Genomic DNA, 17,260 nt, shown 5'->3' on the forward strand with positions numbered 1-17,260 from the left:
AGCAAAGTAGAGAGTAAGCAAGGGAGAGAGCAAAAGCGAGAGACAGCGTCCACACAGGCGTCCCTTTTAAAACTGACGCGGATCTCTGGGATTGGTCACGCAGGTTAACGAGGATAGACGTCAGCAAAGGCAGCAACGTCACGCAGGTTAACGAGGATAGACGTCAGCAAAGGCAGCAACGTCACACATGTTAACGAGGATAGACGTCTCCCCTGACGAATGGGATTCCAGGGGGTGGGGAACCTAAGAGGCAGTGAGAGCGGGAAGAGATAGAAAGAGAGCAAAAAAAAACCACAGGCACAACTTTGGGCCGTAACACTTTGTAACCCTCTTCTGCCAGTCATTGGTGGATAGAGGGATCTGCACATTATACAAACACCAGAGTGATGAAAGCTGTGTAGTGTAAGTCAGCACAGTTTGAACCCACCCACACATGTACACATTTTTTGTTGTATTATAGGTTTAATTTTAAATGTATTTTACTTTTTTGGCCATTAGTCTTTGCACAATAATAATTATAATAAAATTAATTTTTAGAAGTTATTGCAAATTTATTACAAATCCAAAATGATAAAAAAATGACTCAGTCCCACTATCCAGTACTTTGTAGGAGTACATTTGGTGGTAATTTCTCCTTTGTGTCGTCTTGGGTTATTCTCTACATGCTTTGCACACCTGGATTTGGGCAGTTTCTTCCATTGTTCCTAGAAGATCGTCTGAAGCTCGGTCAGATTGGATGGGGACCATCTGCGAACTGCCAAATTTTTCTTGGAGATGGGGTTCAAGTCTGAGCTTTGGCCACGTGGACTTTCAGAGATGCTTCAGTCCTGAAGCCACTCATATTTTGCTGTATTCATCATATCCTTCAATTTTGATCAGTCTCTCTGTTCCATCCACTTGGAAGCACCCTCACTTGGTTTTTGACAGATAGTGTGCTTGGAAGTTCAACATACACTGTAAAAAAAAAATTTGTAAAAAACCGGAAATATTATATTCCGGCAGCTGGGGTGCCAATAAACTTTTGTAAAATAACAGGAAAAAACTAACTTGTAAAATTACAGTAATCTTCTATTATTTAAATACAGTTTTTTGCTTTAATTTTACATGAGATTTTGTGTATTTTTGTTTGGCTTTTAATGTTTAAAGAACAAAATTTCCTTGTTTCTACAAGGTGGTTAGCTATAAATATGCCAAATATGTCAAACACTGCTATAATACAAATAATGAGCCTTAAAAGTGCAAAACAGTGTTGTAATTAGTTGTTGTTTTTTCATTGTCTGTACCACTTATCCAATCTATTCCTGGGTCACAGGGAGCCTGTGCATCATTGGGCATCAAGGCAGGATACACCCTGGACAGAGTGCCAACCCATCACTGGGCACACATACATATTCATTCACTTACACAATACAAGTAATTTAGAGACTCCAATCAGCCTAGAAGCATGTCTTTGGACTGTGGGAGGAATCCAGGTGATAACATGCAAACTCCACAAACACAGAGAGCCAGAACAAGACACGAGCCTAGGATGCTGGAGGTGTGATGCAAACGCACTAACCACTAAGCCACTGTAGTTGTTTGTGTATTCTCCCACTAAGTTAGCCACTGCTATTTTTCAAAGAACAATTTCAGAATGTTCCACGTCTAAAAATTTGCCTCCACTGCTGGTTATTCAATCCCCATGTTCTTGATTATGGACATTCTAGAAAATATGATTTTCCTGAGGAGAAACCAGACAACTATGCACATGACCGCCTTACTAAAGAATCAGTCAAGTATGGGAGGGAAGTCTCAAGTTCCTCCATCGGTAATGTTGACAAAAGTAATCGTCCACAGCAAAACCTGGCTACTCCAGTTCTTACACAGGCTTCAATTATGGTTCCAAAGCTTCAGCAACCTCCAGCGATGGCTTCAAGACCCACTCCACAAAGCCTGGATATCCAAGGTGCCAAGGCAATCCCAAGAAGGCTGCCTACTTCCACAGCTGTGCCATCACCCAGCTTCCGTCCACCACAGATTCTTTCGGCTGCTGCTGATCCTCTACCTTCTATGGTCCCGATGATCTCTGGAAGTTCATTTGCATTTGCTCCACCTCTAATCATGACTTCAGCTGCAAAGAGGTTACCAACTCCCACCATGATGAATGATTACTCAGCTGCTAGCCCAAGAATCTTTCCCCATACATGCTCTCTATGTAACGTAGAATGTGTCCAGACTAAGGTGAGTATTTTTCTTTTTGTACTGTTTAATTTTTTAAGGATTTCTATTAAATTTATTGTATAAATTGTGGTTTGTTTGAAGTGATTCATTGTTTTGAATGTCTTGCATCACAGAAAGCCCTGTGTAGTAATTAATAATAATAATAATAGTGTACCTAGTTAACTGCCTTAAGATAACTTTTTAAGTTTCCTAAATGGGAGCATGTTGAAAAGAATTGCTGTGATGTTGATATCAAACTTTGAAGAAATGTTAGAAGAGGTCAACGATTGGGTTGTTGTCATCATCCTGTGTAATGAAGAAATTGAAGATACTTTTCATGGGTTACTATGCTTCGGTTCTTTTTTTGAAAGAGGACCGCGTCATACTTCCTGAAGAAGTTTATGCGTTACTGAAAGCATGAAGTGTGCTGGAACAGTCTGATCTGATGCCTGGGTTGCAGACCAAATGTGATCTGGTGATGAACATGCAAACAAGATGATGACCTGTGAGAAGATGTCTTCAAGGACTTTGATAACTTTTACTCTTTTTTTTAATAAGCTCTATCTGCAAATGGGAATTTGGGACTTTCAGAAATGTTATAAAACATGCTATGGACTTATTTTTGAAGGTGACATTTCATAGGAGTTTAAAATGTATTTTGTGAAGACAATTATTTTTTCATATTCTATATTTGTTTCATTACAGTGTCTGTTTTATCATGCCATTGTATTTGACATTTGAGATTGATAGATTATTTATTAATTCATATTTCTAAAAATAATGTTACTCTCTTTTTACTAGCATAATTCTTTAAAAACTTTAAGTAGCAGCAGATTATGGTTGTTATACACTGTATATTGAAGTGTATATATTTTTTAATGACAGGATTGGATTGAACATCAGAACACATCCCTTCACATTGAGAGTTGTAGACGTCTTAGAAAACAGTACGTTTTTAATTATTATTATTTTATTTAAATTTCAAATTTATTTTATTGACTGTTTGAAAATTTCATCAGCGTTTATTTGAAGATATGCTAATGTTTATTGTTTTTATAGATATCCTGACTGGAATGCAGAGACTATTCCCCTTACAAGGTAAATTGTGGTGTTTTATATCTTTATTTTTCTCTGAACCCCTGGGCCATAGTTTTGCAAAGATCTTTTGTAGGGCTGAGCCAAAGTTATAACATCATAGTCCAAAACATTAAACTTGTCCACATTTACTGTTTTAGAACTCCTAGCCCCAAGCGCCACCATGGTTCATCCAGTCATCGTCAGCGGTCTAGTTCCCGTTCGCGGTCACAAAGCCCTCGGAGGTACCGCTGCACACGTTCTCGAAGCCGGTCCCGGTCCCCCCACAGGAAAAGTCACCCTCATACCGGCGAAGGTCTCGCACCCCACCGCGTCACAGGTCTCGCAGCCCACCACACCAGCGATCTTGCAGCCCACCGTGCCAGCGGTCTCACAGCCCACCACACCAACGGTCAAGGTCACCAGGCTACAGCAGTAGAAGGCGCTCTCCTCCACGGAGTTCTCGACGAGTGAGTCCCCGAAGGAGCAGTCCTTCTCGCTTGCAGAGATCAAGCAGCAGTGAAAGACTAGCGAAAAAACTTCTGGAGTCTTCAGGTGAAATCAAGCAGTACTGTCTTGCACATGGTGTAACTGTGTAAAAAAACATTATGATTGCAGATCGTTAATCACATTTCCTTCATGTCTGCTTTTTGTAACAGAAGTGACTGACAGTAGTGCTTCAATGACTGACAGTAGTGCTCTGAAGGCAATGGTGTAATCATTGGCCCCTGCACTATTAGCTGAGCTAGCCAAGAAGCAGAGCAGTTCCTCATCTTCAATGAAGAGTAGCAGCAGTAGAAAGCGATCATCATCTCCTTCCTCTAAAAGGAGTGAATCCTCCAAGCCAAGCAGCTCATCTGCCATGAAGACTAGTTTTTTCAAGGTAGTTGATTGTATTATACAGTTATTTGATCTGAATTTGATAAAGAGCTCCCAAATTTTGCCAAAGAAAATTGCCCACCTTGGTGTGAGGAGATCAAGGGTCCAAAGCCTTACTCAACTCTGTGCCATGTGTGTGTGTATATATGTGTGTATATATTAATGACATTTTATTAATGATTTTATTGTCAACCAGTTGCTGTGATGAGAGAAATGATTAGCTAGTTGGTATAATGACTTTTCCCCATTTCAGTTGAAATCTACTAATCGGATAGCTCGCTAAGCACATAGTTATGGATGTGAAGGAGGAGAACTGGTGAAATTGAAAAGTTTGAGATATATATATATATATATATATATATATATATATATATATATATATATATATATATATATATATACACACTATATTGCCAAAAGTATTCGCTCACCTGCCTTGACTCGCATATGAACTTAAGTGACATCCCATTCCTAATCCATAGGGTTCAATATGACGTCAGTCTGCCCTTTGCAGCTATAACAGCTTCAACTCTTCTGGGAAGGCTGTCCACAAGGTTTAGGAGTGTGTTTATGGGAATTTTTGACCATTCTTCCAGAAGCGCATTTGTGAGGTCACACACTGATGTTGGACGAGAAGGCCTGGCTTTCAGTCTCTGCTCTAATTCATCCCAAACGTGTTCTATCGGGTTGAGGTCAGGACTCTGTGCAGGCCAGTCAAGTTCATCCACACCAGACTCTGTCATCCATGTCTTTATGGACCTTGCTTTGTGCACTGGTGCACAGTCATGTTGGAAGAGGAAGGGGCCAGCTCCAAACTGTTCCCACAAAGTTGGGAGCATGGAATTGTCCAAAATGTCTTGGTATGCTGAAGCATTCAAAGTTCCTTTCACTGGAACTAAGGGGCCAAGCCCAGCTCCTGAAAAACAACCCCACACCATAATCCCCCCTCCACCAAACTTTACACTTGGCACAATGCAGTCAGACAAGTACCGTTCTCCTGGCAACCGCCAAACCCAGACTCGTCCATCAGATTGCCAGATGGAGAAGCGTGATTCGTCACTCCAGAGAACGCGTCTCCACTGCTCTAGAGTCCAGTGGCGGCGTGCTTTACACCACTGCATCCGACACTTTGCATTGCACTTAGTGATGTATGGCTTGGATGCAGCTGCTCGGCCATGGAAACCCATTCCATGAAGCTCTCTGTGCACTGTTCTTGAGCTAATCTGAAGGCCACATGAAGTTTGGAGGTCTATAGCGATTGACTCTGCAGAAAGTTGGCGACCTCTTCGCACTATGCGCCTCAGCATCCGCTGACCCCGCTCCGTCAGTTTACGTGGCCTACCACTTCGTGGCTGAGTTGCCGTCGTTCCCAAACACTTCCACGTTCTTATAATACAGCTGACAGTTGACTGTGGAATATTTAGGAGCGAGGAAATTTCACGACTGGATTTGTTGCACAGGTGGCATCCTATCACAGTTCCACGCTGGAATTCACTGAGCTCCTGAGAGCGACCCATTCTTTCACAAATGTTTGTAAAAACAGTCTGCATGCCTAGGTGCTTGATTTTATACACCTGTGGCCATGGAAGTGATTGGAACACCTGATTCTGATTATTTGGATGGGTGAGCGAATACTTTTGGCAATATAGTAATATATATATATATATATATATATATATATATATATATGTATATATAATATTTTACCTTTTTATATATTTTAGAGTGTGAAACCAAAGAAGCTAGCTGGACCTGGGACATCCTGTCTGTTAAGATTGAAGGGTATTCCTTTTGGGACTACGCACCAACAATTAGTTGCCACTGTTGAGCCTTCTGGGGCGATTCACACTGCCATTCTCCTTAAAGCCATCTCAGAGGTATTGTGAATTATGTGCACTGTAAAAAATGTACGTGAAAATTACAGTAAAAAACTGTGAAATAGCAACATTAAAAGACTGTAAAGTCAAAAATAGTATATCACCATAGTACATACATCAAATTACCATAAATAAAGAAACAGTATGTACTTTCATTTTTACTGTCCTAATATGTAAAAAATACACATTGTTACTGTGAAAATAGAAAATTTTGGTACAATTAACAGTAAAATGCTGTAACTTCATAAACAAGTAATTACCTTAAAATCAAAGGTATTACTCTGTCTAAATTACAGATTTTGCTGATATGTTTATTTAAATTTACAATATAAAACCTTTCACCATTCAGCAAAAATATACCTTCATTTCTACAGAAACAAGATGTTAAAAACATGGAATGTGTTTGTTAAATTAGGTTGATTTTAAATTAAAATATGTTTAAATATGGGTTGAATCTGATAATTAATGTGCTATATCCAATTAAAAAGATTATAGGCTGTAATTGTTGGGTGTTTGTGGTTGTTTTGTGGTTTTGTGTTTATGTTGTGTTTATTTGGGTCTGATTTTGCCCAGGTTTAATTTTGTTGCTGCAACTTGTACTTCACTGAAGGCTTCACAGAAATGAACCATTGTTGATTTAAGTGTTTTGGAGATGGTTACAAACATATTTTGTAGATATCTATTGTTTAATGCCCATTAAATCCTGAGTTCATTTAAGGAAATGTTAGTTGAAATGCTCTGTTATCTTTTAAAGTGCTAGTTGAGGTTGTTTCCCACCCGGTGAATGGAGAAGAATTACAATCAGTGGCGGCTGTTAACTGACAAACTGCTGAGTGCTAATGAGACTCGTTGAGAATGCTCCTATCACATGAGGCCAAATATATAAAAACAAACTTGATTCGCTAACAAAACTGGGAGGGTTCAAGGACAATTTAAAACAAGCCAATCGGAGTTCAGCCTTAAGTCACGTGCTTTTCAAAATTTTATGGACCAACACACTCATTTGTCCGGCGTCGCGCGCACACACATGAACGGAACATAGTTTTGATTTTTTTTTATTTCAAGTAAATTATTAAAATAAAAAGAATTTAAAGTATTTCACTCCTGAGCGGTTATAGACTTGGAGGAAACAACGTGCTGCCCGCTGTGATGACCAGGAACATGGTGAGATTCTAAACTCTTTATCTAAGAAGCAAACCATTTTTTTTGTTGTATTTTAAAGATTGTAATTTTTTTTATTTTATTTATTTATTTATTTTGTAATTTTTGCTTTTTGGACAGTGGTAGTAAAAAAACAGTGGAGAGAGATGGGATGATTTGCAGCAAAGGGCCTGAGCTGGAACTGAAACTTGACTGCCTGAATCACAGTATGGGCAATATATTTCTTACTGTCTTTGTTACTGTTATCTGCTAGGAGTTGTTCTTGAAATGGACCTCATCAATCTCTTTCCTGTTCTACAAATCCCCCCTTTTGATCAGACGCTGGTCTTGTCCAGGATGCATATTGGTAAGTGGTTGTACATTTGACTGGTTACTGGTCAGTGTTGTAGTAAATTTGATTATTGATTGCTTCAGTGGAGGCAACTGTGTTTAGACCTCATGTCAACAGACATAAAATAAATGCTTATGATGACTTGTATGAAATGTTTCTGAAATGAGAACTTTTCTCCTTGAGACCATCAGTTATAAAAAAAAAAAAATAACCTGCAAAACTATTAATTATTTAATTAATAAATATTGCCTTCATTAATGTATAATTCATTGGAGCAAAGTTTAACATATTTGAACCACTTATTGAACAACTAGAAAACTGTAACAATCACTGCATCAGCCTAACATTTTCTTTGTGTATGTTTTCTGGCTGCAGAGAGGATCATATCGGCCCACAGTGGACAACATGCAAGTCCTCAAGCTGAACTAGTGACACTACATGCTGTAGCTTCCAGTTTCTCGAACATCATGTCCAATTCTATCCCATGTCTTCACACAAGTCTGGACTCAGTGACTTATTCCTCTTGTTCAACCAGGGCAAGTAGTGAGCCCTGATACATAATGTTTGTTTATTTCACCATGGATTATCCAATCATATGGACATGTGCTGTTTTTTTCAAGATTTCATTACTTATTTATGAGTATTGGACAAGGTATTTGATCTCTTCAAACTGTTTGTTTTTAACACTGAATATGTACGTGTTCTTGCTTTAGTCTGACAATGATATATTTTTGTGTCTTGATTTACAATGGACCTTATTCTTTTAGTACTTAATCATAAGTTGTTGACAGTAAAATCTAGGCAAACCAACTGTAATGCATTGTTGTACTGTGTTTTTTATGGTAAAATTCTGGCAGTAATTTACTGTAAATTTGAACTTTACAATAAAATACTGTAATGATTTATGATTGTGTTGTGGTTTTTATTTGAGACTGTAAATAGGTTTACAGTATTTATTTTACAGTAGTTTACCATAAACAGGTTTACATTGTCTGCTTTTTTAACAGTGATTTGTTGTAAACAAACAAGTTCTCAACTGTGAAATTTACGGTTGCTAATAAAGCATACCATAAAGTGGTGAACAGTGTCACCACGGTAAAATTCTGGCAACCACAGCTGCCAGTATTTTACTGTAAAATATACGGATTTTTTTTTTTTTTTTTTTAGTATGTGTAGTGCTTTTGTTTAATTTATTTTACTGATATGTGGTCTTCTGTCTTATGAGTTTTAAGGTCAGCTGTTTACTAAATGTTTTAGTTATGCTCAGCATTAACTCACTGTCACGGTGCATACAAGTCCAGACCACCAGAGGGAGCCCTCGCCCGAATATTGACTGTGTACACCTGCTTTCCGGTTTTTAGGGCTTTTAAGAAGCGTGCTCCCTCTATTGTACGCGAAGTATCGTTTCCGAGTGTCACGTACCAAGCCTTGATTACTGCCTGATTAGTCTTTGATGTAAATGATCCTTTCCTGTTTGCCTTGATTACGAGTTTCGGTTTCTGTTTTGATCGCTAGTGTTTTGCTTTTCCGGTTTTTGACTCTTTGCTTGCTTACCTGTTTACGATTCTGCCTGCTGTCTTCAATAAATATCTGCATATGGATTCAGACATTCACGCTTCCAGCGAGTCCTTACACTCACTTTAGCATAGAATTGTAAGTGCCAGACAAATTTTCTAGCTCTTATTTATGCGAGTCTCTAGATTGGATTCTTGTCTGGATAGATAGATAGATAGATAGATAGATAGATAGATAGATAGATAGATAATTTTGACCATACGACTTGGTTGATAATATTTCTGTAATTGTAGGCTGCATAATTCTCTGTGATTAGTTTGTGCATTATTTGTGTACTTATAGATGATCTAAGAACTTGACGGTCTTTATTTCTAAACCTTCTCCATTTTAGGCATCCGTGTGTATGGAAAGAGAGGAAGATGCCAAAGCCTTGGTCAGCTGTAAAGACCTGAAGCTGCATGGGAAGATTGTTGAAATCTGTATGGAGAAGGTATTGTCTAAGCAGTTGTTATTAGGCCTTATGCATTTAAACAAAGAAGAGCTTTATTACTATGTTTGTTTCTGTCTATAGGAGGCCAGGGTTGAACTAAGGGTCCCTGAACATGAGAAGAAACCGATTGCTAAGAAGTAAGTTTTATTGTTTCTTGTGCTTTAATTTAAAGAAGCTTGACTTAAAGTTGTAAATAAATAGATTTCCACTGCATGCACTACAGATAAAATGCTATGATATTAAAGTAACTTAATTGCATACTACAGAAAGGAATCCAAACATGGCCCAAGCAAGTTGTCACAAGCGGCAAAAGGTAAAGTTGTGCCCAAGACAGCACAAACAACTAAAGCTAAAGATGTATTCAAGATGTCGGCAGCAGCTAAATCTAACCATGTGCCTAAGATGTCTCAAGCGTATAAAGTTAAGGAGGTTCCTAAGTCACAGATGGCTAAGGGGAAACAAAATGTCAAGGTCACACCTTCTACAAAAGGCCCAAGTGAGTTTCAGTTTATAATTGAGATAACTGGTCTTCCGGAGGATGGAATTACTGAGGAGGATCTCGCAAATCTTGCTAGATCCCCATGGTTTTATTTCAAAACCTGTTATTGCCATCACCCAGCACAAGGTACAAATGCAGCTGAGACACTGGTTAAAGCATATGCTGAGACTCCAGCAAAACTACAGGAGAAAGAGATAAGCATCACAATGATGAACAAACCTGTTGACCTTCATAATACAGTAAGCACATACCCAAAGCAGTGCTTGATTTGTTGAATAAAAATTTTAAGAACATTTTATTGAATTAAGATTTGTTTTAGGTAGGAAGTACATTTCTGTGTCTTTTCCTTGTCCAGGAATCAGTATTCAGAGTACTGATGGGAATGGACATGTTGTCTGTAAGTAAACCAAGTCTCTTTTTCTGTGCAGTTTTTCTCATTACTGCATGTTTTAAATGCATTCAGACATCTTGTGTTTACACACTGGAAGTTGATAATGATTTTGGAAACTTGAAGTACTTCCATTTCCATTCTGTTGCTAATGATACAAACCTTGGATTGTGATCATAAATGGCTAATTACACCAACGGCATGCTTGCGCAGAGATGCATACTTAAGAAACCTCAAATAGTCTGAAAGGTGAAACAAAGTATTAACAGCAATAATAGTTATGCCATTTACTGAACAGTACTATAAGTTTAAGTTAAGTGTTTGGGGTTGTTTGTTTTTAATGTTTAATTTTATTTTTTATTTGCATTTGCATAGCCCAATGAACTTGCAATGCTCCCTGAGCGTCTCCTCGCAGTCAATAATGTACCATATAAGGTTGGCGCAATCACTGAAATTCACAACCTTGTTAAACGTTTCGGCTCCTATAAGCAGTCTTTGGCCCTCAATGGAAGGGTAAGTATATAATGCAGAACATTTGCTGCATCTCAATTAGCCTGCTTATACTGTGCACTAGGGATGCCACAATACTCAATATAATATTGAACCGTTCGGTACGATGTCCACGGTTCCAAACGAGTATGTGAACCGTGTTTTTTTTTCGTTTTTTCTTTAAAATAATAATAATAACCATGCGTTTTATTACTCTCTGAACCGCCTGTTTGTGTTTGCCTGTACTGTATGTCTACGCTCTGTGACAGACACGCCTCCCCGTGAGTAAATATCCAATCAGTGAGTGGTGTTAGTTAATGCTGGTGTTAGATTTCACAATCTAACCATGGAGAGCGGTGAAGTGAGACCAATACTGTCTACTGAGTGCTGTCTTTCAGATCTGCTGTCTGGGGACATTTCGGATTTGTTGTTGACTATGATCCCGATGAAACAAAAAATGACTGACTGTATTTAAGCACTGTTACACAAGAGTTAGCTACTCAAATGGAAATAGTTCCATGGTGGCAGAGCAGGTAACACAGGCATCCAAAAAGCAACAGTCCCTAGCTGATTCCTTCTAGCATTCATACCCAACTGGTTCCGAGAGACACGAAAAATAATTCTAATATAATAAATGCTAAAGATTTGCAGCTGTTTTCTGTGATTGGTGATGTGGGCTTTTGGCATCTTATAAAAGTGCTCAAACCGCATTACACACTACCGACACGTCCTTTTTTCCCCCGATCTCTACGAAAAGACCCGCAAAAAAATCGAAAACGAATTGGCTGAAGCACAAAGCCTTGCTCTAATAACAGATAGTTTGACCTCGTGGGTGACAGTTATCTCACCGTGACTGTTTGTTACATGGTGGATTGGGAAAAAGATGGCCATACTCCAAACCCGACCCCTGTAATAGTCATACAAGCGCTAATTTATATATCTCACTATTTTCTGTACACTGTGAATGTGTACAAGTTGATATTTGCATTTAAGTAAAATAAAGAGAAATGCAACTAAAACCATTTTTTTTCTTTTTTAACATACACTATATTGCCAAAAGTATTCGCTCACCCATCCAAATAATCAGAATCAGGTGTTCCAATCACTTCCATGGCCACAGGTGTATAAAATCAAGCACCTAGGCATGCAGACTGTTTTTACAAACATTTGTGAAAGAATGGGTCGCTCTCAGGAGCTCAGTGAATTCCAGCGTGGAACTGTGATAGGATGCCACCTGTGCAACAAATCCAGTCGTGAAATTTCCTCGCTCCTAAATATTCCACAGTCAACTGTCAGCTGTATTATAAGAACGTGGAAGTGTTTGGGAACGACAGCAACTCAGCCACGAAGTGGTAGGCCACGTAAACTGATGGAGCGGGGTCAGCGGATGCTGAGGCGCATAGTGCGAAGAGGTCGCCAACTTTCTGCAGAGTCAATCGCTACAGACCTCCAAACTTCATGGGGCCTTCAGATTAGCTCAAGAACAGTGCGCAGAGAGCTTCATGGAATGGGTTTCCACGGCCGAGCAGCTGCATCCAAGCCATACATCACCAAGTGCAATGCAAAGCGTCGGATGCAGTGGTGTAAAGCACGCCGCCACTGGACTCTAGAGCAGTGGAGACGCGTTCTCTGGAGTGACGAATCGCACTTCTCCATCTGGCAATCTGATGGACGAGTCTGGGTTTGGCGGTTGCCAGGAGAACGGTACTTGTCTGACTGCATTGTGCCAAGTGTAAAGTTTGGTGGAGGGGGGATTATGGTGTGAGGTTGTTTTTCAGGAGCTGGGCTTGGCCCCTTAGTTCCAGTGAAAGGAACTCTGAATGCTTCAGCATACCAAGACATTTTGGACAATTCCATGCTCCCAACTTTGTGGGAACAGTTTGGAGCTGGCCCCTTCCTCTTCCAACATGACTGTGCACCAGTGCACAAAGCAAGGTCCATAAAGACATGGATGACAGAGTCTGGTGTGGATGAACTTGACTGGCCTGCACAGAGTCCTGACCTCAACCCGATAGAACACCTTTGGGATGAATTAAAGCGGAGACTGAGAGCCAGGCCTTCTCATCCAACATCAGTGTGTGACCTCACAAATGCGCTTCTGGAAGAATGGTCAAAAATTCCCATAAACACACTCCTAAACCTTGTGGACAGCCTTCCCAGAAGAGTTGAAGCTGTTATAGCTGCAAAGGGTGGACCGACGTCATATTGAACCCTATGGATTAGGAATGGGATGTCACTTAAGTTCATATGCGAGTCAAGGCAGGTGAGCGAATACTTTTGGCAATATAGTGTACTTACTGTTCCTGTCACCTAAGCAAAGAATAATGGAGAAAAAAAGACTTTAATTTGCCAAGCCAACCGAACCGAAAACTGTGGTTACAAAAACGTGGTATGTATTGAACCGTGGGTTAACTGTATTGTTGCATCCCTACTATGCACTAAAAGTATGTAATCTTTTGTGAAGAAAATGTACATACTTGGGTGTGTAGCAAAGGGTTTGCGAGTACTGGTACTTACTAACACTATAATTATAGTAATAATAATATTTGTAATAACATATTTCAGCTTCTCTTCATTCATTATTTGTTTTTATATATATATATATAATGTATGAAATGTTTAATTTACTATTCCCTTGATTCAACGTTTTATTTACATTTTTCTAAAATGTTGGGAAGCAAATGCAAGACTCCTCCCTCACTTAAATAGTTGTTGATTAATAGTTTTAGCTGAAAAGGATGCACAGATCCACACTTTGAATATTTGCCAGAAATACACCATATAAGTACTTTTAGGATAGTCATTTCCACATACTACAATTTGATACATATTCATTCTGATCTTGGATACTGTTTAGGACAGATAGTAAGCAATTTGGGACTCGAGGAATGTGCACAGATCAGCAGTTACATTAAAATGACTGAAAGATGTACGTGATAACTTTTTGACTCGCATTTGAAACCTGTTAAGGTTATATTAGACAGCAAATAAACAGTCAGTTTTCAAAGTTAATGTGTTGGGAGCAGGAAAAATGAATAAGTAAGGATCTGAGTGACTTTTGCAGTAACAGTGTGCTGTAAAAGTTAATGCTGGCTCTGTGCACAATTTCAAGCTATTCAACTGATCTCCAGATTCCCCAGATCTCAGTCTAATTGAGCATCTGTGGGTTTTGCTGGACAAATAAGTCCAATCCATGGAGTCCCCAACTTACAGGGCACAAAGGGTACCTACGCAATATTAAGCTGGTGCTTTTTAATGTTATGGCTGATCAGTGTGTATTCCAGTGCCTGGGGTTGTATATTTTGGGGTTATAGATCTGGTGCCACTGTATATTTTCAGGGAACTTCCAATCAATAAGTGCAGAGTAAATTATCAGAGGGCTAGGAAACTTTCACTGATCATTTTTTTCCCCCTTTTTCTTCTAGATCATTTTTGAAATGGATACCACTGCTATTGCTAGGTCGGTCTATAGTCAGTTCCGGAAGTTTCCATGCATCATACAGAATCATTCACTCACCTTCAGCCTTGCTAGAATGCCCAGGGTTGCTGACCAGGTATTGTTGGATTTTAAATTCAAAATTGATATTATATTGATCATTGGAGAAGTTGTGACATCCTTTTGTTTGCATTACAGATTAAAAAGAAACCTGATGCTAAAAGGTAAGTGAATATGCATCATGTTTACTATGACTTTTTTAAGGTTTTTCGAAAGTTCTTTCTAATTATTTTAAATAATAGTCAAATACATTGCTCAGCATAAGTAAATTTGGTAAATGGAATGTTTACAATTTTATAAATAATTTCTTTTATTTAGGTTTAAACAGCCTGCCAAAAACCGGAGTACAAATGCAGTTTGAGGGAAAAGCAAAAGTTGTTTTTAACAAAAGCACTGAAAATGTCAAAAAAAAAAAAAACTGAAGCAAAGATTGAGCCAAGCACTAGTGCTACATCCTCTAATGAAATTGCAGTGGCAGTGCAGGCCCCTGTGAGTGAATCCAGCTTATCTAGCAAAACAATTCCAAGTGACTCTAATGACTCTCGGATGGACACCAGAGCTAATGAAACTGTTCTGAAAATGAAATTTCTGAAAATGAAAATAAGGTTGACCTCCAAATGGAAAAGACCTTGGTGAAGACCAAAGAACCAGAGTCAGGACATAGTGATGTGCTTCCAGTCACTGAAGAAGTTCCACTATCTTTGGACACAACAAAGCATGCTGAAGACTTGCCAACTGAACCAACAGAGCATGCTGAAAACCTACAAATGGAAACGCAGCATGCAGAAAACCTACCAAGTGAAACAACAGAGAATGCTGAAAATCTGCAAATGGGAACTGAGCATGCTGAAAACTTACCAACTGAACTAACAGAGCATGCTGAAAACCTACAAATGGAAACGGAACATGCTGAAAACCTACCAAGTGGAACAACAGAGAATACTGAAAACGTACACGTGGAAACAACTGAGCAGACTGAAAAATCAAAAATAGACACAAATGAGCAAACCGAAGATGTACCAGTTAACATAAATGAGCATCCTGAAAAATTAAAAACAGTCTTAGTTGAGCAGGCTGAAAATGCTGCTGTGAATACATCAAAACATGTGGAAGAATCATCATTGGAGGGGCATTGTACATCACTACCAAAAGATGCTTCAAAGGCTGTTGAACAAGTGCAAGTTGAAGACAATAACCTAACAGATGACTGTGTTGTTCAGCTGCCATCAGTAGTGGATACTAATACAGTAGCTCTGACTGGTAGTGAGAGTGAAGTAAGTACCATGGAACCTGTTGTTTTGGAAAATGAGCTACAGCAGACCTTCATAAAGGAGTCCATCCAGGATAGTGAGGTCACACAGGGCAATTTGAGTCCTATAAACCAGAATGACGTTCAACTTAATGATGACCTAAAGGGGCATGAACCACTTCAAACTGATACTCCTCTGCCATCTTCTGAACAAAGCCAGGCTGAAAAAGCTGCAACTCTGCAAGGGTCTCTTCCCGGTGATGACATGACGCTGGGCTTTCCACCAGTTACACCAGAGATCTTGAAGGCTCTCGAGGCTGCAGTCCATCAGTGCCGTCTGCAGTCCTCCATGAAACGTGCTGAGGAGGAAGCCACTCGAAAAACTGAGGCGGAGAAGAATTCCGCTGAGAAAGATGTTTCACAAGTTGACAGGAAAGTAACAAAAACTGACAAGCAAAAAACCCAAGAAAAGGGAAGAAGACCCCAGAGTTCTAGAACTACTAGAAGCCAAAGTAAAAGAGCTGAGTCACCAGAAAGGGAGCTTTCTTCCAGACAGAGAGTCAAGGCTGCTCCAAAAGAAGGGTCTCCCACCACTAGTAATGAAGGATCTTCAAGTTCTTCTACTGCATCTCGCAAAACCAGGCAAGAGAGCAGCACAGTTTTAAGGCAGTCAAGGGAGCGTGAGGAGGATGGCTACAAGGTAAGAAATGACCAAACATATTTGTGAACAATCTGTTTTAGATACAAAATCAAAGTACATTTTTTATAGTAGCTGATGCATTTGTTCAATTTGTTTGTTTCTACATAGACCCGTAGTAGCAGCAGAAGTACACGTTCTTCAAGGAGTGATACAAAGACAAAGAAACCTGGAAAGGTGATTTTGAATATCTGCATGTTTGTCCTTCCATTTATCTAGTTTTGATGGCTATTATTAATCTGTTTATTTCTGCTTATTAATGTTATTGTTTAATAATAATCTGTTTTAGCCAAAAGAAGAAGAGGTGCAAGCTTTTGAGGAACCTTTTCCCTTCAACCTAGATGAATTTGTAACTGTGGATGAGGTTGGAGAGGAGGCAGAGGAGCACACTTCTCCTTCCAGCTCAGCACACTCTAAATTGGAGGATGACCCCAAATCTACAATGACAAAATCAGTACCAAAAAGGAAATCCAGTGCTGATGCTAGTTCGGAAAAGTTTAAGAAGCTGCCATCTAGACCATCTGCAGATACTGAAGCAGAGGATTAGAAAGCTACAGATATGATGGAAAAAGAAACTATAAACTCTGGGCCAGTCAAAGAGAGAGAGGCAGAAAAGCTGGAAAAAGTGGCAGTTAATGATGTCCAACAAGAGACAGTTCACCAAACTGTATGTGGTGAAATAGAAAAGGAAGCAACATTAACACCAGAAACACTAGAATCTGAGGTTAAAGACAAGGAGTCTATTGCTAAGGTTATGTGTATGCTATGTAGTTCATTCAGATATGCATTTTCCATTATCTGTGTATTTTGTATATACAGATTATGCTGTCAAGTTTCTAATGAATGAAAAATACTAGTTTCCTTCTATGATGTATTTGGTTTCTACGAGCACCTCAATACAGAATCTTTTTTTCTC

At 39.1% G+C, this 17,260-nt stretch overlaps 1 long non-coding RNA gene and 1 pseudogene across 1 annotated transcript; both read left to right on the top strand.

Moving 5' to 3' along the window:
* The first annotated feature begins 1,444 nt into the window (after window positions 1-1,444).
* LOC131356239 (zinc finger protein 638-like) lies at window positions 1,445-17,260 on the top strand (annotated as a pseudogene).
* Window positions 6,899-8,316, top strand: LOC131356720 (uncharacterized). The gene is made up of 3 exons (XR_009205059.1): window positions 6,899-7,193; window positions 7,444-7,536; window positions 7,897-8,316. It is a non-coding gene; the product is annotated as an uncharacterized LOC131356720 (long non-coding RNA).

Source organism: Hemibagrus wyckioides, linkage group LG07, assembly GCF_019097595.1.
Source record: "Hemibagrus wyckioides isolate EC202008001 linkage group LG07, SWU_Hwy_1.0, whole genome shotgun sequence".
In the NCBI taxonomy this organism is placed as follows: Eukaryota; Metazoa; Chordata; class Actinopteri; order Siluriformes; family Bagridae; genus Hemibagrus; species Hemibagrus wyckioides.